The sequence below is a fragment of the Cheilinus undulatus genome, linkage group 1, assembly GCF_018320785.1.
Source record: "Cheilinus undulatus linkage group 1, ASM1832078v1, whole genome shotgun sequence".
In the NCBI taxonomy this organism is placed as follows: Eukaryota; Metazoa; Chordata; class Actinopteri; order Labriformes; family Labridae; genus Cheilinus; species Cheilinus undulatus.
Genome location: NC_054865.1, coordinates 1,402,382 through 1,426,735, shown reverse-complemented (window position 1 = coordinate 1,426,735; position 24,354 = coordinate 1,402,382). Strand labels below are relative to the sequence as shown.

The following is a 24,354-nucleotide window of genomic DNA, read 5'->3' as shown; positions in this document are numbered from 1 at the left end:
AACAATCATTAAATCATACTAAAATATTTCTTTAATTTCTGTGTATTTGAAAGTCCAGCCCCCAGAGTTTCTGTCGAGACTAAATCTGGCCCTTGTGCAAATGTAGTTGATGAGCCCTGGTCTAGACCATCAGTGATCTGGATCCCCCCTCTCCAGGTAAACCAGTTCACCTGTGGTAAAAATCCCTGTTTAAAGTGTCTGGATCATCGCTGATGGATGTAGAAATGTTCTGATGATGACTGCAGCGTGCAGCGCCACCTAGAGCTTTAGCGGACTAACTCTCCTGAAGTGACTGAGAACAATGGCTCCTAAGTCTCACCTGTTGAGACAGCAGGACTACAGGTTAGCTAAGATGCTAACACCAGTAAGCAGCTCACACAGACCTGAATATTGAAGACTTTCTGAGTCCCACCACAGTTAAGTCTTTGTTATTATTGTTTTATTCCCAGTCAGCCTCCTCACTCTAACATCAGTGCAGGTCTATGGATCCTGTTTGTAGCATGATCAATAACCCAGCTGTGTGATTATTAGAGTATTAAAGCTAAACTATATTCTTCTGTATATTACTTATCTCTCTTATCTCTAATGCACTAAAGTTCAGTCTCAATATTTCCCATGATTCAAACACTCCTGAGTTCTTCATTAAAACTGCACAGATTTGTTCCACGGTGACCCGGCTTTGAAGTCTATCTGGTGTCCAGCTGTTTCCATAGTAACCACTACATACCTGCAGGAGTGGAACCATGATGGATGGAGCTGCTGCAGAGATTTAGAGAACCTGAAACACAGAGGAAAGAACAGATCGAATCAGTGATGAGAGTGATTCATCATGCTGTCCTGTTAATGTTCTGTGTTTCTCCTCATGATTCATGTTTGTTTTAATCCTGATTCAACCTCAACTACTGTTGTCACAAAGCTGTAGGAGTGTGAGCAGAAACACGTGAAGAAGAGAAAGCAGCCATGGAAGAGCAGAGAGTCACCAAAATGAGGTTCAAACTGTATCTGGATGAGGTTTAAAGACCGATGAACCTCCTCAGATACATCATGTGTAGAGAAAATGGCTTTACTGTCATTCCTGCAGACAAAAACCCAATCTTTATTACCTCAAACTGAGACATTTTCAGCATTAAACAGCTGCAATAACATAAAATATAAAGGTGTCTACTAGGGGTGGGCATCACAGGGTACCTCACGATACGATACGATACGCAATACATGGTCCACGATACCGATATTATCGCGATACTGCGATACTGCCATAATCAATATATTGCAAGAAAATTGTATAACGATACATAAAAAAATATGTCTAACTAGAGAATACAAAATAGTTGTAAAATGGTCAAGTGCAGGATTTCTCAGTTTATTCACAATTTAGTGTCAATTTCACAGAATTGGACATAGACTGAGCTAAATACTGAATATGAAGTGCATAAAGTCTATAGATATGTGTAGTATATAAATATAACTTGTTACATAATTTTAAGTTAATGTGGAATTTAACAATGTAGAATTAAGCTATTTAAAAAATATGTAGTCCTGCATCATCTCGCATTTTAACTATCTTTGTTCAATCTGAAGATGAGGATTTTCCCCATTTGTTGCACTAAATTAAAATGCTGCCATGATTTTTTTTAAAGAATAGGGGAATAAATGAATATGAGTGAATGTTCTCCAATCCTTTATATATCGCGTTATATCAGTTTTTTATATCATCACAGAACGACCAAGTGTTTGTGGAGGGAGACTCTGGGAGACGGGCTGATCGTCACGTCCAGCTTTAAGGACTGATGGACTGTTTCTACGGGGGGCATATGTGACAGGCCAGTGTTTCTTTAGTGTATTACCAAAACTGTCATTCTTAATGACACTACACAGGATAGGTTCTTACAAATAAAATGACAAATAAAATTATGGTTGCACGAGTAGAGACCAGCAGTAGCTTCAACAGGCTTGTTTGTTGACATTAGTGGTTAGCTGTAGCGCTAACGCGATGATGCCTAACTAGTAGATTCGTTGTGTTGTCTCAGTATTTTACTCTGGCGTGGCATATCTTGCAAACGACGGTCTAACTCCTGCCTAAGTTTGTGCTGTTTTTAATGTTTTGGAAGCCAAAATAAGTCCACACATCCACTATGAATGCAGCAGAAGTTGCTCAGTTATAAGCCACCGGCTCACGCAGACCGGAAGTCTCGCATGATCTCGTTGTCTCGAGAGAGAAGAGGCAAGAGTCAACTGCCAGCTGGCGATGCCTGCCGCCAACTAGCAGTCAGGGGGTGAAATTACACCACAAACTACCGCACCAACAAAATGAATAATTAATTAATTAATTTAATATCGATACTGCATTTTAAATATCGATAAAAGTATCATGCCAGGAAGTATTTTATTTCAGTGTATCAATTTTTTGTTCCACCCCTAGTGTCCACACATCTGAAGAGTTTAACCCCAGGCTCAAACAAACATGATATAAATGGAGGTAAATATTCTGAATTAAATCTCTGTCTGCAGTCTGAGCTTAAGGATATCAAACCTTTTTCAGAGCACATTCAGATGCATTCATGCAAGATGTCATTGGGTCTGATCACACCGCTGCAACTGGAGGAGAAGTATCGTTTCCATGGCAACGACTCTAATGTTTCACATCATCAAACTAATTCAATCAGACAAAGATAACCTGAGTAAATACTAAAGTCAGTTTTTAAATCACAATTTCATTTATTAAGATAAAAAGTCATCCAAACCCACCTGGGTCTGTGACAAAATGTCATTGCCCCCGTTGTTAAATCATGAATTATCTGTGATTAAACACATTTTTTATTAAACTGAGTTCAGTTTGACTATCCACATCCAGACCTGATTACTGCTAGACCTGCTGGATCCAGAATCCCTTAACTAGAACCTGTCTGACAGTGAAGTAGGCTAAAAGATCTCCAACACATCATGGAACCATCTAAAGAAGAACAGATGAGGAACAAAGTCTCTGACATCTATCAGTCTGAAAGGGTTACAGAGACATTTCCAAGGCTTTGGGACTCTAAGAGCCATTACCCACAAATGGAGAAAACTGTGAACAGTGGTGAACCTTCCCAGGAGTGGTCAGCCTACCAACATGACTCCAAGAGAACATGGACGACTCATCCAGGAGGTCCCAGAAGAACTCAGAACAACATCTAAAGACCTGCAGGCCTCACTGACTCAGTGAAGGTCAGAGGTCATGATTCAACAATCAGAACGAGACTGGGCAACAACGGCATCATGGGAGAGTTCCAAGACCAAAACCACTGCTGAGCAAGAAGAATACAAAGACTCATCTCACGTTTGACTAAAAACATCCTGATGATCCCAAAGCATTCTGGGAAAATATTCTGAGGACTGACCAGACAGAAGAGGAACTTTCTGGAAGGTGTGTGTCACGTTCCATCTGGAGTCAAACTAACACAGCATTTCATCAAACCATCAGACCAACAGTCAGACATGGTGGTGGCAGTATGACTGTCTGGACCAGGACCTGGACCACTAGAACCATGAATTCTGCTCTCTAGCAGAAAATCCTGAAGGAGAATGTCCAACTATCAGTACCTAAAGATCAAGACCACTTGGGTTATGGAGCAGGACAATTATCCCAAACACACCAGCAAGTCCACCTCTGTTCATGCTGGAAAACCCTCCAACGTGACTGAATTCAAACTATTCTGTAGAGAAGAATGGGACAACATTCCTCCACAGTGATGAGAAAGACTCACTGACAGTTATCACAAACACTTGCTTCAGTTGTTGCTGCTATGGAGGGAACAACTCTGACTTTACATCCCAGCACTTCTATTTCACCAGAACAGCTGATGTTGACACCACACTCCTAGTGACAGCTGACTTCCTGTCTGGGCTTCAAGGCTCTGATTGGCTGATGATAAATGATGTGCCTTACGCTCTAGAGCCAGCTGTTAATGAGCGAATCATAGACCACCCTGTCAGAAACGTCTCAGACCAACACTTAAAGGTCTCATGGCGTCATAGATCTGGTCTGATCTGGACTAAAAACAAAGGGGCGGAGTCTGTGTGATGACTTCTGACTAAAACTGGTCTCACTGATACTTTTGTGCATCATGTTCTGGTGTCGTTGCCTGACATGAATGGTTTGCAGCTGAAGACGTCGTCGTGTCCAACAGACGGGTGTGATTCACGTCAAGTCGGCCTTCAGATCTGTCGACAGCTGCTCCGCCCACACAGAGACCTTCTCGCCGTTCCTCACCGCTCAGTGACACATGGATGGAACAAACAGAACCACGTCCACGAACAGACCAGCTGACAGGTGACTAATCTGTGACTGTTTTCATCTCTGAAGACTTCCATGATGACAAAATCAAACAATCCTGAACTCAACTGAAAGAAGCCACAGAGACACAGAACCAGCCTGGAACTGCTGGTATCAACAAACACACAGAAAAACCACCAGAACGTCACGCCTGCTCCCAGCAGCACAGAGCAGGGATTCAGGAATGGAACAGGAATGTCCTGGAGTAACGACAGAGAAGGTGAGGCTAAGTAAAACCAACCAACACCGTTTTCACTGCTGGCTAAAGGTGGTGCATTTAGTGAGAGGACCTCCAGGTGAACGTAGGGCGAATGATGAGTCAGCAGACGTCATGACTACTAAAAGACTATGACGAGTCAGGTGTGGGACAGGTTTCTGTGGCCTGGCAGAAGAGAGCGATGACACGACCACAGCGGGCCCATTCACTCAGAAACTATCGGTGTGCTTTCAGGTTAAATTTGACTGTACGCCACTTTATCGTGTTTCTGTCAAACCAGAGGGTTTAGTTTCAATAAGATAGAAGTGATGTCTGAAACGGCTGCTGATAAAACCCTGAGACCTCGTCTCCATCACGCCGTCAGAGCGGCGCTGACTCAACGTTTTATCTGACGGCTTTCTCTGGCAATGAGGCGGGATGAAAGGGAAATGATTCTCTCCACCTCAGCTCTCAGGGGAAAGTTTTAAAAAGATTAAAGTAAAACTGAGCAGAGAGGGAGAGGAACGATTCTCCAGAGTCTGAGTTCTACCTGAGAGAGGAGGAGGGCTCCTCTTCCTCTCCTGGACTGTTAATAATCAGTGCTTCTGTCCATGTATCTCACTAGAATCAGACCTTCACACAGGAATTAGATTCACTAAATAATCAGATCATTTTACACCTTTTACCTTGGCTCACCACTGAAACAGTGTATGGTGTGAAACTCACCGCGTGGCTCTTTAATGTCTTCATTTGAAACATTTTCCCCCAGAAAGCCTTTATAAAGGGAAACTCTGACCTCAGAAATGATCCATTAATCAGTTTGAATCCACACATTCATACAGTTGGCTTTTATTTTCAACCTTTATTCTATGTCTGTTTATTTCCATCGCCCTTGTTTGTTTTTTTTTTGCCTTTTTTTCATTTTTTGCCACTTTTAATCAATTTTCACTGCTTTAATCCCACTTTTGACATTTCTTTTTGCCACTTTTTGTCCATTTTTACTACTTTTATCCCATTTTTGCCACAGTTTTCTGCCTCTTTTATCCTGCTTTTTGTCATTTTTTCCCTTTTTTGCCACTTTTTGCCCATTTAAGCCACATTTTGCCTTTAGATGCCACTGTTTTCTGCTTTTTGACCATAATCCTCACTTTTTTGCCCATTTTATTTTCTTTAACTACAATTTTTTTTTTGTCACTTTCTGCCCTATTTTGCCACTTTTTTCCCTGTTTTCCTCTTTTTTTTACCCACTTTTTGCCATTTTATGCCTACTTTGGCCCTTTTTGCTGTTGTTTGACCATTATTTACACCTTTTAACTTGTTTATATGGCCACTTTAATCAGTTTTTGCCACTTTTCACCACTCAGATTGTGGCTCTCTCAACAGTTTGGCTCCTTGGTGTAGCAGGGTTGAGTAACACTGGTGTATGGAATAATAGTGGACTCACAGAATCAAGATTAAGTTTTAGTTGGTGCATTAGACCATCGTTTCCCAACCTGGGGTCCAGGAACCCTCTGGGAGGTGCCAGAGATTCCACGGGGGTGCGAGGCTTTAACTACTTAAAGGTTCTCAAAATAAGATGGACATCTAACTAAAATCTTGGTCAAACCCCTTGAAGCGCCACATTATGTAATAACGCCGTATTATGACATAATGTAATACCTTTTCAATTCATTATGTAATAACGTCACATTTCATGAGCCACTAAGCTGTTAGAGTTAGGGCAAGGTAGTAGGGTATACCCTGGAGCCCACCTTAAGTCCTAGGGTTAAGGTTAGGTGTTTAGTCCAGAGCCCTGAAGGGGGGTTAGGTTTAGGCAGAAGTCACTAAGCGGTTAGAGTTAGGGCAAGGTAGTTGGGTAGGGCATACCTTGGAGCCCACACTAAGTCCTATGGTTAGGGTTATTACATAATGCAGCATTATTACATAATGTGGCGCCACAAGGCCCTTTTACAAAAGTGGTTAAAAAACCTGTAAGAGTTGTTTTCTTTCAATGAAACGGTTAAAATCAGTGCAGATTTTTCACAGCAATCAATCACCACTTCATTTGCATGGTCCTTATGGAACACAAGTGTGTGTGTGTGTGTGTGTGGGGGTGTGTGTGTGTGTGTGTGTTTTGGGGGGGTTGGGGGGGCGGTGCAACTTCACTCTGGACAGTAAACTGCACATCCATTAAAGTAGTAAAATAAAACATGACTGCAGGTGGCAGAGGTTTTTATGGAGAGTTGCTAATCCCCGTCATGCTCATCCATACACACTTACACTGATGGGGTTAAAGGTCTTGTCCAAGGATCAAACATGTGACTGCAGGAGCTGGGGATCGAACCCCCAACCCAACAGCTGCTAGATGACTGACTCTACCTGATGAACAGTTATTTCAGCCTTCAGTAATACTGTAAAGCAACGGTGTCAAACTCAAGGCCCGGGGGCCAAATCCGGCCCGCAGGATTTTATCATATTTCTGTTCTAACTGGTCTGAGGTCTGCAGATTTCCTCCAGTATAAAAATGTGAACTTATCCTTGATGAAAAAGTAAGGAGTAAAAATATTTAGATAAGAAGTCGCAAATGTGGGAAAAGAAATTAATTTGTGTTTTGATTTCATATTTTGAATTTAGCATCCCACAATTAGGACTCAAACTTAGGATTCTGACTTTAATTTCATACTTTGAGCATTTCAACTCATAATTTTGACTTCTTATATAACATTTAAGCTTTAAGATTCATAATTTTCCATTTTAAGTGATATTTTGACCTTTTTAACCAATTATTTTGTATTTTATCTCATATTTTAAACTCCTTACTTTGACTTCATAATCTCATAGTTTGACCTTTTAGACTCAGTTAAAATTTTGAAACATATTTAGACTTTAAATTTCTTGATTACAAATTATATTTCATATTTTGACCTTTGAAACTCATGATTTCAACTTTCTTTCTAACATATTTGCCTTTAAAAACATTATTTTTCAATTTCAATTTCATGTTTTGACCTTTTTGAACTAATAAATGTACTTTTCTCAGATTGTGAACCTTTAAACTTTTCTTTTTCACTTTTGTAACCTCAAAATCTGTTATCACCAATGCTAATTTGTTTGTTTTCATATTTTTTACTGGTGAAATGAGGCCAAAGGTTTAGGATTAAAATGGTGACCCTGTTAGGCCGTCAGGTTAGACCTGAATCCAGAATCCGGCCCCTGCTGTAAAGGTTTACATAAATGTTGCAGAGAGGCCTGTGAGTTCACATCAGAGCCACTATTGACCTATTGACCTCTGTAGAAATACCTTTATTTCAACAAAAGGACAAACTGTTATTCTAGAAAATATTTACTTATTATGAGCACAGTGCTGTAGAAACTTCCGGTTTTGTATTTAATGCTACTAAATATTTGTATGTTTGGAACCGAGAAACCTCTAAACCACCATTAGTCTCTGTTTTTCATGATACCCTTCATGGATTTTATCACAGTCCCAATCAGGGATTAAGAACCGGGAGGCCCATGGGCACAAAATGACAGGACACCCACAGGAGAGGTGAGAGTGAGCAGGTGAGGTATGAACAGTGCTGCTCCTGGCTCCATCACATGGTCCGGTTCAGCTTTGTGTGAAAGAGGACAAAAAAAAAAAAACTAAACTTCCTGCTGGGCGCCCCACCCATTCGGGGGCGGGGCTAATTTGATTGAGAGGGCAGTGGAGTTACCGTGCTGTTGTTTGGATCCATCTCAGGCCCCAAGTGTGGATGAAACGAGACCTCCCTGCAGAACTGGGCCACAGATTGAACTACATAGCTTCTGTGTCAGCAAGGACCACACAGAAAGCAGACCCCCCCCCCCCCCCCCCCCATTTGAGAAAAGGCTGCAAACATCTGGTTCAGGTTTGGTGAACAAACCGGAGCGTGTGCAGAAGAATCCTCTCTCTCTCTGTCTGAGTGTGGGCGAGCAGCTGAGTACCAAACGCCCCGGTGAAGAAGCCGCTGTGCTCCAGCTGGAGCTCCTCTCTGGGTTTAAGAAACCATCGAGACTCAGAGCTGAACATTTCAGAGGTTAACCAACCGCCATCACGGCGAGCGGACTTCTTTAAAGACTCCCAGGTCGCATTTTAAGGAGGGGAGACGTTCTTTACCACTTTATGGTTCATTCAACGCCCTGCATGACCTCAGAGGAGCTTTGAAGTTGATGTCATCCTTTAAGCTCATCAGATATGGACGTCAAACATCACAGTCCACAAGGATGAGGCCTGGTCCAGGTTGGTGGGACAACATTGAAAATGAAATGGTCATGGGTGCTGGTTTAGCTCAGTGGTGCCCCCCCCCCAATCACACACACACACACACACTCTCATGTGTAAAAAACCCACCTCTTTCTGAGAAAATGAATGGTCATTATGGAGGAAGGGTGAGAAAAGGGTTCAGGTCTGAGCTGAGTCTCATGCAAACAGCGAGGAAAGAGCTAGAGAGTAAAGAGGGAGCGGTCTAACGCCAAATGCAGAAGCAGTTCATGCATAGAACCCATTCAACTTCAGATAAATCAAGAACGGAAAAAGCTACAAACAAACATTTTTTTCCATGATGAAAAAGAGAGTTTCTTCTTTCATTTGAGCTATTTGGTGTTTTCAGAGTCGTAGTACAAAATATTCTGTGGGTCTAGAAAGATGACTCAAAATGGCCAAAAACGCTGGCACAAGCCACTTTCCATTTTATAAAAGGGCTGGCACTCAATGGGTTAATGCCAGAGAGCCAGATTATCACAGATGTGGGATATTCTCACTCAGATTACTGATAATTCAATGAGAGGAAGAAAACCAACATTCATGGTTCTGTGCTCAAGGGCAAAAAGAAATCATCTAATGAGAAACACTAAATTTAACCAGTTTCTAGCTTTTGAAAGCAGTGAATGTGACACTTTATTTACATCCTTTTTTTTTTTGAGAGCAATAATGATGCACTTAAAAAGCTGTTCAGAAACACGTGAAGCCAATAAAATCTACTGAAAAAGGAAAAGAAAGCAAAATAAAAACACTAAAACAAAGATAATAAAAAATGAATAAAGAAAAATATAATTTGAATGAAATAACCCAAAAAATAAGTAAATTAATAAAAATAAGAACTTAATAGATACATTTTTATTTCCTTAAAATATTATAAAACTAAAAATACATTATATAAAAATAAATAAAATACATACAATGAAATCATTAAAAATACACTGACTGGGGCTGCACTGAGTGATTTAAACCATTAAAACAGTTTATGAAGAAAGTTTGACAGAGACCTGAAGAAAGGTCTGTTAAACTTTATAAAGTCGCTTTAATACTGGAATAACCGCCACGGAGAAAAATTCAGAATAAAAGGACTGTTTTAGATATGATAGTCTCATCATTGAAGAAACACAGACAGTGCTTTTATTTTGAAAAGCATTTTTAGGAGGCTGAAATATCAATCATAATAGAAACTGAATCAGGCTCTACGTCTTTGTGTTTTCATGTGAACAGATGTTTTTGAGAATAAAGCACGGGTGGACGGATCGTTCTAGAAGTGTCCACCTACACATGGACGTAAAGTCACCATAAACTCATCAAACTAAAAAACTGTTTAAAAGTTGAACCTCCATCTGTCCTCTGAGGAACAGCGTACGGTGTTTTTAATGTTTAAAATCAATCAGTTTTAGTTTTTTCTCCCTCAGTTTGAAGTCTTCATCTCTGCAGAATATTTAAATTTAAACAAAATCTTCTTTACTAATCCCGTTATCGACGCTGCTGTTAGCCTTTTTGTGTAAACTCTGCATTTGAAGTGAATGGAGCTGTTTGAGGCTGTTTTATCCCTCAAAGACTGAGTAAAGACGGTGACAGTGAGGCTGAATACGGCTGACTAACACACGAACACAATAAGACAATCAGACCCCCCCCCCCGTGACTGAGGACAGAGTTCAGGGGTCTCTGAAGGAGCAGGCCGACCCACCATCTGCTCTTTAATTCACTTTGACTGAATTTAATCTGGTTAAAAGTGGAAACCCCTAACAGAGCAGCAGGATGTGACAGTGAATCGTTCACATCGTGTTAAAGGCCATAATTTAATCAGCCAATCAGAAGCCAGACGCTTCCTCTGTGTTCCATTTACTCATTTATACAAACCTCCTGTTAGGAGAACATCTGACAAACCAGAGAAAGATCGATGAAAACTATTTCACATTTTCATAAAATCTGATTTAACGTCTTTAAGGAGAGTTCTACTGATCACATGACACGTGAAACTCCCACGGTAGAGTTCAATATTTCTCCATGACATCCTTTCGCTTCAGTTATTGTTGATAGTCAATAGCACTGATAAAATAATAGATCATGTTTTACTTGTCCCCCCTAACACCGTCTATGGTGGGGGTCAAACTCAGTCACAGCAGGGGCCGGATTCTGGACTCAGGACTAACCTGAGGGTCTAACAGGGTCCCCATTTAACCATAAACTGTCAGCCTCATCTCACCTGTCATAAAATAAGGAATAAAAGTGTAGCACTGGTGATAAAAGATTTTGAGGTTAAAAAAGTGAAAAAGAAAAGTTTAGAGAAAAGTACATTTATTAGTTCAAAAAGGTCAAAACATGAAATTGAAATTGAAAAATAATGTTTTTAAAGGCAAATAAATTAAGAAAGTCGAAATCACGAGTTAAAAAGGTCAAAATATGAAATAAAACTTGTAATCATGAATGTTATCATGTAATCAAGGTCAAACTATGGGATTATAAAGCCAGGCTGCAGTCAGCCATGAATACGTTTTTCACTTTGAGTGTAGTATCTTGAAAAAAATCAATTTGTGTTTTTTCTCATCAAAAATGTTGTTTGTTTACATCACAAACATGGCAGTTAGAGGGTTAAAAGATATGACAGTTATTGAGTATTTGGTATTTTTGTTAATGGCACAAGGTGATGAAACAAGGAAAAAATTAAACGGTTAAAAATAAACTAATATAACTGTTGTATTTACAGCAATAACCTCCCTGTGCTTTTATGCACACTAGGAGGAAAATGAGGCAGTAATCTGTAGGACACCAGAGGGTTAACAAGGAATCTTAAATCATCAGGATAAGTTCACATTTTTATACTGGAGGAAATCTGCAGACCTCAGACTGATGGCCAGTTAGAACAGAGATATGAGATCATCTTGTGGGCCGGATTTTGCCCCCAGTTCTCAACTGGTGGGTTGGGGCCCAAAAATGGGTCGGGAAGCCCTTTTCAGTGGGTCGGGGATGTGTGCCTTGGAAAAAAATCGCGCCAAATGTTCTATGAGACTATGAAAACATGCACTTTTTCTTTGTTTTGTTACATCTTTTGTGCTTTCTTAAGCCCAGGCTCCACTAGTTTTTAATAAAATACATCTAATTGGCCAAAAAAATATCCAAGATTTGGGTCGCAATTCTACTTGAGGAGTTGATGGTAGATCCTGTAACATGTCTGACATTTAGGAGAACGCAAACAGTTTGGAAATCTATTAAATTTCAGTCAAATTAGGAGCATTTTAATGGTGGATAGACCTCTTAACCTAGAACTGAGCTATGTTCTGATTCTGTTGAGGAACCACAGTCTTTATTTGTCAGAGCCTGACCCTCAGACCCCTCAGACCCCTCAGACCCCTCAGACCCCCCTCCCCATGGCTGATGAGCCCTTTAGACACACAGGGACAGGCTGTGATCCACAAATAGACTAGAGAGCCTCACATGAGCATGAAGCAAGAGGACAGATGGACCAGAGGATCTGTCTCTGAGACTCCAGAGACTCCACCTGAACGACCACAGCAGGGTTTCTAGCTGAGCTCTACTTCTGACCATTTTACACACACACAGTACGACTGAAGCTCAGTTTAGGCCGGGCTCAACGCTTGTTACAGCCTATTAATGATCCAGATAATCCTCAAGTGTGTGTTTCCATGTTTATTTTTCTTCTGAAGTCTCGTTTGATCCCGTGTGATTCTGTGAGATCTGGTGGAATCTCCGCTGTGAAACTGTTAAAGATCAGGTGTGTGGTCTGAATCATGCAGGCTGTGCCTTTGGAGGATAATAATGCTAAACATCAGTGCTGATGTCTGTGGTCTTCCATGTTTTAAAGGGTTTAAAGTTTATAGTGAACATGAACGTGTTAGCTAGACGTCTCTGCGTGGCTGACTGAACACAGACTGGCTCATGTGGTGAAAATCCTCCTGTTCTGAACACAGATGGAGAAAAATGAAGATTTAAAGGAACATTTCAGTACAGCAGCTCTGAGAATGATTTCTAGGAGGGTCAGAGCGAGTTCAGACTCACGAGGTGTGAAAGAAGCAACAAGCAGCGACTGAGTTGGACGGTGTGCCAGGTTACCGCTGATATTTAATAGGACTAAAACAGAACAGCAGTTCAGAGGAGGGATGTCAGACTTTCACATGAGGAGAGAATTTAAAATCATACACAGCTCCAGATCACAACTCAATAACTCGACAAACTCTCCAGTAGGGCTGAACAATCTTGGAAAATATGAGGCCGAATTCTGAATTTGGGTCCAACCTGAGGGCCAAGCAGAAACTGCACTGAACTAGCTCTTGCTAGAAGAGGTCAGAGGAACAAAACTTAGCACTGATGATAAAGGATTTTGGGATTGAAAGCTCTAAATGATACGTTTAAAGGCTGTAAATCTGAAACAAAAATTCAAACTTGTTTGCTCAAAAGGTTCAAAACATGGCATGAAAAGTCAAAATAATGTTTTTAAAAGGCAAATGTATGAGATAGAAAGTTGAAATCATGATTCTTAACAGTCAAAATATGAGATAAATTAAAAATCATCAGTTTAAAAAGTCAAAGCATGAGAAAAACATTTCAATTTTGAATTAGAAAGGTCAAAATATTACTTAAATTTTAAAATTGAGGATCTAAAAGGTCAAATTATGTGATAAAAGTCAAAGTCAGGAGCTAAAAAATGTCAGAACGTGAGAAAAAATTCATAATCATGAGTTTAAAAGGTCAAAATATCACTTAAAAATTAAAAATTGAGGATCTAAAAGGTAAAAAAAAGATAAAAAGTCAAAATTGTGAATCAAAAATGTCAACATATGAAATAAAGTCAAAATCATAACTTTGCGTCATAACAGTGAGAGACAAAATTTAGAATATGAAACGAAAAGATAAATGTATTCTACCACATTCCTGACTTTTTATCTAATTATTTTAACCTTTTAATTTTTCTAATGACTTAACAGGGATATTTTAAATCATCAAGTTTACATTTTCTGACTTTAATCTGAGATTTCTGACTTTAGTCTGGGAATTCTGACTTTAATCTGAGATTTCTGAAGTGGTGGTCTGTGAATTCTGACTTTAATCTGAGATTTCTGACTTTAGTCTGTGAATTCTGACTTTAATCTGAGATTTCTGACTTTGGTCTGTGAATTCTGACTTTAATCTGAGATTTCTGACTTTGGTCTGTGAATTCTGACTTTAATCTGAGATTTCTGACTTTAGTCTGTGAATTCTGACTTTAATCTGAGATTTCTGACTTTAGTCTGTGAATTCTGACTTTAATCTGAGATTTCTGACTTTAGTCTGTGAATTCTGACTTTAATCTGAGATTTCTGACTTTGGTCTGTGAATTCTGACTTTAATCTGAGATTTCTGACTTTGGTCTGTGAATTCTGACTTTAATCTGAGATTTCTGACTTTGGTCTGTGAATTCTGACTTTAATCTGAGATTTCTGACTTTGGTCTGTGAATTCTGACTTTAATCTGAGATTTCTGACTTTGGTCTGTGAATTCTGACTTTAATCTGAGATTTCTGACTTTGGTCTGTGAATTCTGACTTTAATCTGAGATTTCTGACTTTGGTCTGTGAATTCTGACTTTAATCTGAGATTTCTGACTTTGGTCTGTGAATTCTGACTTTAATCTGAGATTTCTGACTTTGGTCTGTGAATTCTGACTTTAATCTGAGATTTCTGACTTTAGTCTGTGAATTCTGACTTAATCTGAGATTTCTGACTTAAGTCTGTGAATTCTGACTTTAATCTGAGATTTCTGACTTTAGTCTGTGAATTCTGACTTTAATCTGAGATTTCTGACTTTAGTCTGTGAATTCTGACTTTAATCTGAGATTTCTGACTTTAGTCTGTGAATTCTGACTTTAATCTGAGATTTCTGACTTTGGTCTGTGAATTCTGACTTTAATCTGAGATTTCTGACTTTAGTCTGTGTATTCTGACTTTAATCTGAGATTTCTGACTTTAGTCTGTGAATTCTGACTTAATCTGAGATTTCTGACTTAAGTCTGGGAATTCTGACTTTAATCTGAGATTTCTGACTTTGGTCTGTGAATTCTGACTTTAATCTGAGATTTCTGACTTTGGTCTGTGAATTCTGACTTTAATCTGAGATTTCTGACTTTGGTCTGTGAATTCTGACTTTAATCTGAGATTTCTGACTTTGGTCTGTGAATTCTGACTTTAATCTGAGATTTCTGACTTTGGTCTGTGAATTCTGACTTTAATCTGAGATTTCTGACTTTAGTCTGTGTATTCTGACTTTAATCTGAGATTTCTGACTTTAGTCTGTGAATTCTGACTTAATCTGAGATTTCTGACTTAAGTCTGGGAATTCTGACTTTAATCTGAGATTTCTGACTTTAGTCTGTGAATTCTGACTTAATCTGAGATTTCTGACTTAAGTCTGGGAATTCTGACTTTAATCTGAGATTTCTGACTTAAGTCTGTGAATTCTGACTTTAATCTGAGATTTCTGACTTTGGTCTGTGAATTCTGACTTTAATCTGAGATTTCTGACTTTAGTCTGTGAATTCTGACTTTAATCTGAGATTTCTGACTTTAGTCTGTGAATTCTGACTTTAATCTGAGATTTCTGACTTTGGTCTGTGAATTCTGACTTTAATCTGAGATTTCTGACTTTGGTCTGTGAATTCTGACTTTAATCTGAATTATGAGATTTATCTCAAAATTCCGACTTAAATCTCTAATTTCTTACTTTCTTATTCTGAATTTAATTTCGTTCTCATTTTTTAATGTCACTTTTTTTTCTCAGAAGTGGTGGATAAAGTTGGACAGCAGAAGCACACAGTGGGCCCTAATCTTCTGTAAATGACTGGAACAAAACGTCATCTATTATTTTTGGAGTTAGTCCATGTAACGTCAGAAAACTGCTCATAAACACTGGAAACATTTCCTTGACATGTTAACAATGTGTTTTTATTTAGACTGACAGGGCTGAAGGATACTGAGAAGAAGACTGTAAAATCTCTTGTTTTTTATAATAAACATTAAGTGGCCACTTTATTAGGCACATCTTTTCAGCTACTTCTCATCTAATAGCCAGTGTATAGGTGGGTGTAGGTGAAGGCGATGTGCTGGAGGTCAAAGGGGAACGAAAGAGGCTTTAGGAGACTTTAACCATGCCATACTAGTTTTAACATAAATACAGGATTTTTAGATAGATCCTGGTACTGTAATCCTGCACAACTCTTTGTTTTTATGAATTCATATTTAACTTCTGTCGTTTCTGCTATTATTATTGAATCTAGTAGTTTATTTAGTTCTTGTTTTAGTCGGTCTTTACCAGGTGGTTAAAACGGAGTCAATAACGGCTGAAACCACGATCTTCTTCCTCTTAAATGTCCGTTAATATCACCTTAAAATAACCATAAAGATCTCAAACTTACCGTTAAAATCATGAGCCTCACTGTGATGATGTTAAAGTGAGCTAAACCGATCTTCCTCCTCTCAAATGTCTCTGTAATGTTCTGATGTAGAAGTTAAAATAAAGGCTGTGTCTTACCGTTAAGACTGATCTTCTTCCTCTTTGATTTAACGTCAGCGTGAAGCAGAAACTCTCCGTTAACACCGATAAATCCCACAGCCTGCTCTGAGCCTCTGCTCTCCTCCCCGTCTCTCTGTCAGAGCTGGACTGCTCCCTGCTGCTGCCCTGCTCCGCTCTTTAAACAAACGGCAAGCTAAATGCTGACATACGCTCAGCTTCCGGTCCAGACTTTCAGAATAAAACTACTTCCTTAACATGGGTTCTAATGTTTCTAATCTGCCAGTAACTGCTGTTTTCCTCACTTACAGCCAAAATAACTTGAGAGATTGTTAGTGGATGATCTTTGGGGCTTTAAGCATTTATTGTAGATATGGCAGAGAGATGGGAGTGGAGCCACACTGAGAGCAGCCCCTGAACACCGGGTGTAAAAACTAAACCGCTATGCTGCAGAAGGATTTGATTAAAGACTAACCCTGAAATTTCTCAGAAGCCGAGACTAAAGAGCAAAATGTGGATGAGGTTAAAGTTTAACTCTACCCTTGCAGGCTCTTATGATAATGGGTTGAACTTGAAGTGATATTATGAAAGTAGAGGGTTGGGATGGCTCAGCACAGGCACTGGCAAGGACAAGTTTTACATGATATTAAATCATCTCAGCAGGTGATCTGTGTTTATTAGGCTGGTAAATGATGACACATATCAGTAATCATAAAACACCAGTGTGGGACGGGAGGAAGTGACATAAGAAAACCATTAAATGAAGGCAGGAGACTCTTTAGTTTGAGCTCAAGGCAGCACCCCTCAACGAATGACCTTCCTGAATAGATGCACCAGCAGCCTTCTCTCTTATTCCTCTGTCGCATGCACCCAACAGTAGTAACACACGGATTAGAAAAATAAAAGTTTTACTTTAAATGGAGCCATGGGTTTAGCTCTACTGCTCTATAAATGAAGCTGGCAGAAACATCATGGTGTGGTGCACTGCATGATTTATCCCCCCCCCCCAACATCCATGAGCCCTACTCATGAGGCCAGATGATGGTTTGTTGCCCCCTGAGTGCCCCATCATGGCGTTGGAGAGTTAAAAGAGAAAGCTCTGCAGCAGAGAATCCTAGAACCCAGAATATTCTTCAGAGACCTGGTTTTATTATTTAAACGTCCTACAGAGATGAGAGATCCGTGTCACCAGGTCTACTGGAGCACAGGCCAGACCTCTGTAGGGGTCTGGGGGTTTCTCCTCCAGGTGTTTTGATGAAGATCCCTATGTTGACACCTATTTATGCACTTTGACCCTTAATGTACAGTTAGAATTATCGAGGAATATCTGAAATGTGTGCTTCAAATTTATTCCACCGTTAATTTCTTTAGTTTTTGCTTAAATCTGTTATTTTTAATTTCCTTGCATTTGTACAAGAAAACAAATTCAATATAAATAAACAAATAAATAAATAAACAAACAAACAAATAAATAAATAAATAGAAAACTCCATGTCATGATGGTCAAATGTCATGAACCCATATTTGCTTCACAATAGAACAGAAACATATCAGATATTAAACTGAAACATTTTACCATTTCATAAAAAATAATTAGCTCATATTGAATTTAATGGCAGCAACACATCTCAAAAAAGTTGGGACAGGGCCACAAAAGGCTGAAAAAGGAAGTGTACGAATAAAATCCACTGAGGAAGCGTTTAGCAACTAATTATCAACAGGTCAGTAACATGACTGGGTATAAAAGGAGCATTTTAGAGAGGCAGGGCAGAGGTTCACCAATCTGTGAAAAACTGAGTCTAAAAATTGTGGAACAATTCAGAAAAATGTTCCTCAGTGTAAAGAGTGGAGACTTTGTATCTCCCTCCATCTACAGCCCATATTATCATCAGAGATTCAGAGAATCTGGAGAAACCTCTGAGAACATTCTCCAGGTTTCTCTGCTCTGCTTACCTTCTCAGGTGTAGAGAGAGAGAGGAGCAGGGACGCTGAGGGTCTGCTAGCTGTTTTACATTTGAGGCCTCATTCAGAGTGTTTGACGCTCTCACAGGCGCCCCCTGGATCATGCGGTGCTCTTAGATATCCCCTAAACAGTAGAGATGTTAATGGTAGTGGTAATACTGCGCAGGCCAGGGGGAGGAGGGGGCAATCAGGAGGCCATGGCGTTCCAGCAGGATCTACATGCCCACCACTCATTCTAGTCCGGCTACAAGCCACCTCAGGACATATCTTTCCAAAAGAGACTTCAGCTTCTCTGGTCCAGACCCTCAGACTGAAAACTCGAGGCAGTAACATGTTGTCTGCATTATTTACACCCACACCTGTGATCTGCAAATGTACACCACAAAGGAGAAAGGCAGAGACGAACCATCAGGTCGTTCTGAGACCGAGGAGGAGACGGCAGAACAACAGCTCCCCAAATCTATATCTGGAAGGGACCAGGAGACCAGGGCCTTCCTAGGACACCAGAAAGTTACCATGGTTCCTCCAGGACCCTGCTCACATCTTGACCTTGCCCCCATCGACCACAGCTCTCACGTACCTAAGGTGCACCCTCGTCTCCTGCTGCACCCTAATGTGGTTCAGTGAAAGCTGGTACAGGATATCCAGCACCAGAAACCTGGACCTGCTCTTCTGCAAGCAGGTATTTCCCTCACACAAGTGCAACAGAGCATCCACTTCTACCTCCCAGAGCCAGCACTGTGGCGACCGTGGCTCAGTGGAAACCGGAAGGTCCTGGGTTTGGGTTTGATCCCCCAGCTCCTGGGTTTGCAAAACACTTATCCTAATTTTCTCCCAGTGGCGTGTGTGGATGGGACTAGCTAATACTGATGGCCAATGCTCCACGGTGACCTCTGCCATGTGGAGTGAATGGGTGTGAATGGTGTGTGTGACCTGCAGTGTAAAAGTGCTCTGAGTACTCAGAAGACTGGAAAAGCTCAAGTCCATTTATCATTCACCATTCATGCTGGGAGCACCATAAACAACCAACCCTAGTGTGAAACTAACTCAGGGGTCTATACGGCCGATAAATGAGACTTTTCCTCTGCTGTAAACATCATCAGCTCTCTGGGAGTAAAGCCTGCAGCCTCATGTCTCTGTTTGCTGACCATCGTCCCACACAGCACACCTCCGCTCCCTCTGACAGACCAGAAACATCTGGAAGAAAACGTCCAGCACAACCAGACCAGGGACACCCCCGCCTCCATGGGTGGTCCACACTTTGTGATTTCACCTCCTCTCTGCACCTCCTGTCAGAGATTTACAGTTCAGAGAGAAGCTGCAGAGGTTGGGTGGAGGGACCGAGATTTTAAATAATGCAGCAGACTCCTCGGTGTCACAGCGGAGAGAAAGACAGACTCAGCAGGAGAACGGCAACACATCAGGAGGATTTATCTCTGCTGCAATGATGGAGCCTCTCTGACAGCACCAAGGCTGCAGAGCACACGAGATTTAGACCGACACAACGTGATGAAGCTGAATCAGACAGTTTCAACATGTTTGAGAAGTGTCTGCATGCAGAGAGTGAAGTCAGTTTAGCCTTGGTGGACGATAGCTGCTGCCGACATAGTTCAATGTCCAGCACAGCATCATCCCCTCAGAGAGAAACAAGCCGTTTTCACGTTTTTCTTGTTTAAATGAAAGAGCTGAGGAAAAGGAAATCATATGGCACAATGGGAAAGGTGAACATTTCAAAATAAAAGCCCTCGTGTCCAAATTTAAGCCTATATGCTTTATATGAGCAGTGTGAAACTCAGTCACAGCAGGGGCTGGATTCTGAGTTCAGGCCTTACCTGAGAGCCTGACAAGGTCAACAATAAACCGTAAACATCATTTTCACCACAAATGAATTATGGGAAAAAACACTAAGCACTGACGATACAGGATGTTGTGATTTAAAACTGTCAAGTGATCAGTTTAAAGGCTCAAAACCTGAGATTAAAAGTCAAAATTTAAAAAAAGTAAAAATATGAATCTTACGTTTTAAAGTCAAAATATGAGATAAAATCTGAAATCATGAGTTAAAGCTTTAAATACAAGATAAAATGTTAAATTATGATATTAAAAGTTCAAAATAAGGGATTTAAAGTCAAGATTGGAGTTAAAAATATCAAAATATAAATTAATATTTAAAATTTTGACTCTAAAAGGTCAAAACATAAAATAAAATCTGAAATCATGAGTTTAAAAGGTTTAATTTGATATAAAAAGCAAAATTATGAATTTATAGGACAAAATATGAGATACATTTTACAATTATGAGTGTTAAAAGTTTAATCCCTAAAAAATAAGGGATTAAAAGTCAAAGGTTGGAGTTCAAACATCAAAATATCAATTAAAATTTAAAATTGATAATCTGAAAGGCCAAAATATGAAAATAAAAATTTAAAATCATAAAGTTGAAATGTAAATTGATGAAATACTGAGTACTGAGGGTCAAAATGTGAGATAGAATTCAAATTCATTTAGATGGTCGAAATATATGTGAAAATTTGTAATTAAGAGTCTAAACAGTCAAAATGGTGATTAAAGTCCAAATCATGAGTTTTAAAGATCTAAATATGAAATATTTAATTTTAAAGGTCAAAGTATAGGATAAAATTCATGAGTTTAAAGGTTAAAAAAATGAGATAAGATTTGAAATCATGAGTTTTAAATTATGAATTTTTAAAACTGTGAATCTTAAAGGTCAAAATATGAAAAAAAGTAAAAATTATGAGTTTAAGTTGTAATCATGAGATGCAAAATTGAATTTATGAAATAAAAACACAAATTCATTTCTTTCCCACGTTGCTGACTAATATTTAAACATTTTTATCCTTTATGTTTTCAGATTTTTCTGACTTAAGAATATTTTCAGATATCAAGGATAAATTTTCATTTTTACACTGGAGGAAATCTGCAGAGCTCATACTGGTGGGCCAGTTAGGATAAAAGTATGATATGATTTTGAGGGCCGGTTAAAACTGTACCATGGGCCGGATTTGGTCCCCAGGCCTTGAGTTTGACACCCCTGCCCCATACATTTGATCAAAACTAATGTCAGTGGTAAAAGCACTGCTGATTTAATGGACTATATTAATATAAGAATGAAAATAACGGCCCGTTCGGGATCGTGGGGGGGCTGGAGCCTATCCCAGCTGTCACTGGGCGAGAGGCAGGGTACACCCTGGACTGGTCGTCAGTCAGTCCCAGGGCTGACATATAGAGTCAACTTAGAGTCACCAGTTAACCTGACGAGCATGTTTTAGGTGATGGGAGGAAGGATAAAGGATATTCACAGCAAAGATGTGATCCTTTGGTTTACTGATGATCATTGCCCATCTCTATCTTGATCTGTCCTTGACAGTGAAGTTGTGTAACAGTGAGTTCAGTCTGAGCATGCTCAGTCCCTGTCGCTAACCTCAGCATGTCTCTGTCACCTGTCTGCAGGTGTGTGATGTATGAACTGTGACAGGGCTGAGCCGGAGCAGCAGCCGTGAAGGATGCTGGCACAGGAAGGTCGTCCTCAGGGGGTTCGACCCGCGGGGGGGCAGATGCTCTGTGAGAGGCTGATGGAAGGAGGGAGAGAACCTCTGCACGCAGTCTGCTGTTATATAAAACAAGGAAACTTCCTCTGCGTTTCTAAAAGTCTGATTTTTAAAAGAGGACACGGCAGTTCTCTCCATATGTGAGCAAAGAGTGTCGGCCCATCAAGAAAACGTCCAGTCTGCCAGATTACCAGTCCAGGCCTGGCCAGTAGACGTGTCCGTATCAAGTCTTATCACCTGATTTGGATGACTCCGCCCCCTGCTTCCAGCAGCTTCCTGAGGGCAGCAGCCAAGACGTGGGGAAACGTTAGCCCCCTCATCCCCTTAACATCTAACGGAGAAAAAAAGAAAAGCTCTCCCTTCAACAGCAGCACGTGTCAGACAGGAAGAGAGCCGTCCCACTGCTCTCAGAGCTACCATGGATGTAAAAGTACAAAAACTTCATGACCATGTAAATCGCTAAGTCAGGTGACCTGGTCTGAAGCCAGGTGACTCAGTCTTAAGCCAGGTGACCCCATCTGAAGCCAGGTGACCTGGTCTGAAGCCAGGTGACCCCGTCTGAAGCCAGGTGACCCGGTCTTAATCCAGGTGACCTGGTCTGAAGCCAGGTGACCCGGTCTGAAGCCAGGTGACCCGGTCTTAAGCCAGGTGACCCCATCTTTCTAAAAGTCTGACCTGGTCTAAAGAAGCCAAGTGACCGGTCTGAAGCCAGGTGACCGGTCTGAGCCAGGTGACCCATCTGAAGCCAGTCTGCCAGATTACCAGGTGACCAGGCCTGAAGCCAGGTGACCTGGTCTATCAAGTCTTAGCCTGAGGTGACCAGGTCTGAAGCCAGGTGACCCTTCCAGGTGCAGGTCTGAAGCCAGGTCTGAAGCCAGGTGACCCGGTCTGAAGCCAGGTGACCCGGTCTGAAGCCAGGTGACCAGGTCTGAAGCCAGGTGACCAGGTCTGAAGCCAGGTGACCTGGTCTGAAGCCAGGTGACCCAGTCTGAAGCCAGGTAACCCAGTCTAAAGCCAGGTGACCAGGTCTGAAGCCAGGTGACCTGGTCTGAAGCCAGGTGACCCAGTCTAAAGCCAGGTGACCAGGTCTGAAGCCAGGTGACCAGGTCTGAAGCCAGGTGCCCTGCTCTGAAGCCAGGTGACCTGGTCTGAAGCCAGGTGACCTGGTCTGAAGCCAGGTGACCCCGTCTGAAGCCAGGTGACCCGGTCTTAAGCCAGGTGACCTGGTCTGAAGCCAGGTGACCCGGTCTGAAGCCAGGTGACCCGGTCTTAAGCCAGGTGACCCCATCTGAAGCCAGGTGACCTGGTCTGAAGCCAAGTGACCCGGTCTGAAGCCAGGTGACCCGGTCTGAAGCCAGGTGACCCGGTCTGAAGCCAGGTGACCCAGTCTGAAGCCAGGTGACCTGCTCTGAAGCCAGGTGACCTGGTCTGAAGCCTGGTGACCTGCTCTGAAGCCAGGTGACCCGGTCTGAAGCCAGGTGACCAGGTCTGAAGCCAGGTGACCAGGTCTGAAGCCAGGTGACCCCGTCTGAAGCCAGGTGACCCGGTCTTAAGCCAGGTGACCTGGTCTGAAGCCAGGTGACCCGGTCTGAAGCCAGGTGACCCGGTCTTAAGCCAGGTGACCCCATCTGAAGCCAGGTGACCTGGTCTGAAGCCAAGTGACCCGGTCTGAAGCCAGGTGACCCGGTCTGAAGCCAGGTGACCCGGTCTGAAGCCAGGTGACCCGGTCTGAAGCCAGGTGACCTGCTCTGAAGCCAGGTGACCTGGTCTGAAGCCAGGTGACTCAGTCTTAAGCCAGGTGACCCCATCTGAAGCCAGGTGACCCGGTCTGAAGCCAGGTGACCCCGTCTGAAGCCAGGTGACCCGGTCTTAAGCCAGGTGACCTGGTCTGAAGCCAGGTGACCCGGTCTGAAGCCAGGTGACCCGGTCTTAAGCCAGGTGACCCCATCTGAAGCCAGGTGACCTGGTCTGAAGCCAAGTGACCCGGTCTGAAGCCAGGTGACCCGGTCTGAAGCCAGGTGACCCGGTCTGAAGCCAGGTGACCCGGTCTTAAGCCAGGTGACCCCATCTGAAGCCAGGTGACCTGGTCTGAAGCCAGGTGACCCGGTCTGAAGCCAGGTGACCCGGTCTGAAGCCAGGTGACCCGGTCTGAAGCCAGGTGACCCAGTCTGAAGCCAGGTGACCTGCTCTGAAGCCAGGTGACCTGGTCTGAAGCCTGGTGACCTGCTCTGAAGCCAGCTGACCAGGTCTGAAGCCAGGTGACCAGGTCTGAAGCCAGGTGACCAGGTCTGAAGCCAGGTGACCCGGTCTGAAGCCAGGTGACCCGGTCTGAAGCCAGGTGACCCGGTCTGAAGCCAGGTGACCCGGTCTGAAGCCAGGTGACCTGGTCTGAAGCCAGGTGACCAGGTCTGAAGCCAGGTGACCAGGTCTGAAGCCAGGTGACCCGGTCTGAAGCCAGGTGACCCAGTCTGAAGCCAGGTAACCCAGTCTAAAGCCAGGTGACCAGGTCTGAAGCCAGGTGACCTGGTCTGAAGCCAGGTGACCCAGT

At 41.8% G+C, this 24,354-nt stretch overlaps 1 protein-coding gene across 3 annotated transcripts in view; it reads right to left on the bottom strand.

The window, feature by feature from the left end:
- LOC121522583 (tetraspanin-18-like) overlaps positions 1-16,420 on the bottom strand; it is a 47,518-nt gene extending 31,098 nt beyond the window's left edge. For all 3 annotated transcript variants that reach the window (XM_041807151.1, XM_041807479.1, XM_041807234.1), the window contains exons 1-2: positions 16,297-16,420; positions 728-778 (exon numbers count right to left, since the gene is read on the bottom strand). The gene's annotated coding sequence lies outside the window, so the exon portion shown is untranslated. The remainder of the gene's footprint in view (positions 1-727; positions 779-16,296) is intronic.
- Positions 16,421-24,354: the final 7,934 nt, after the last annotated feature.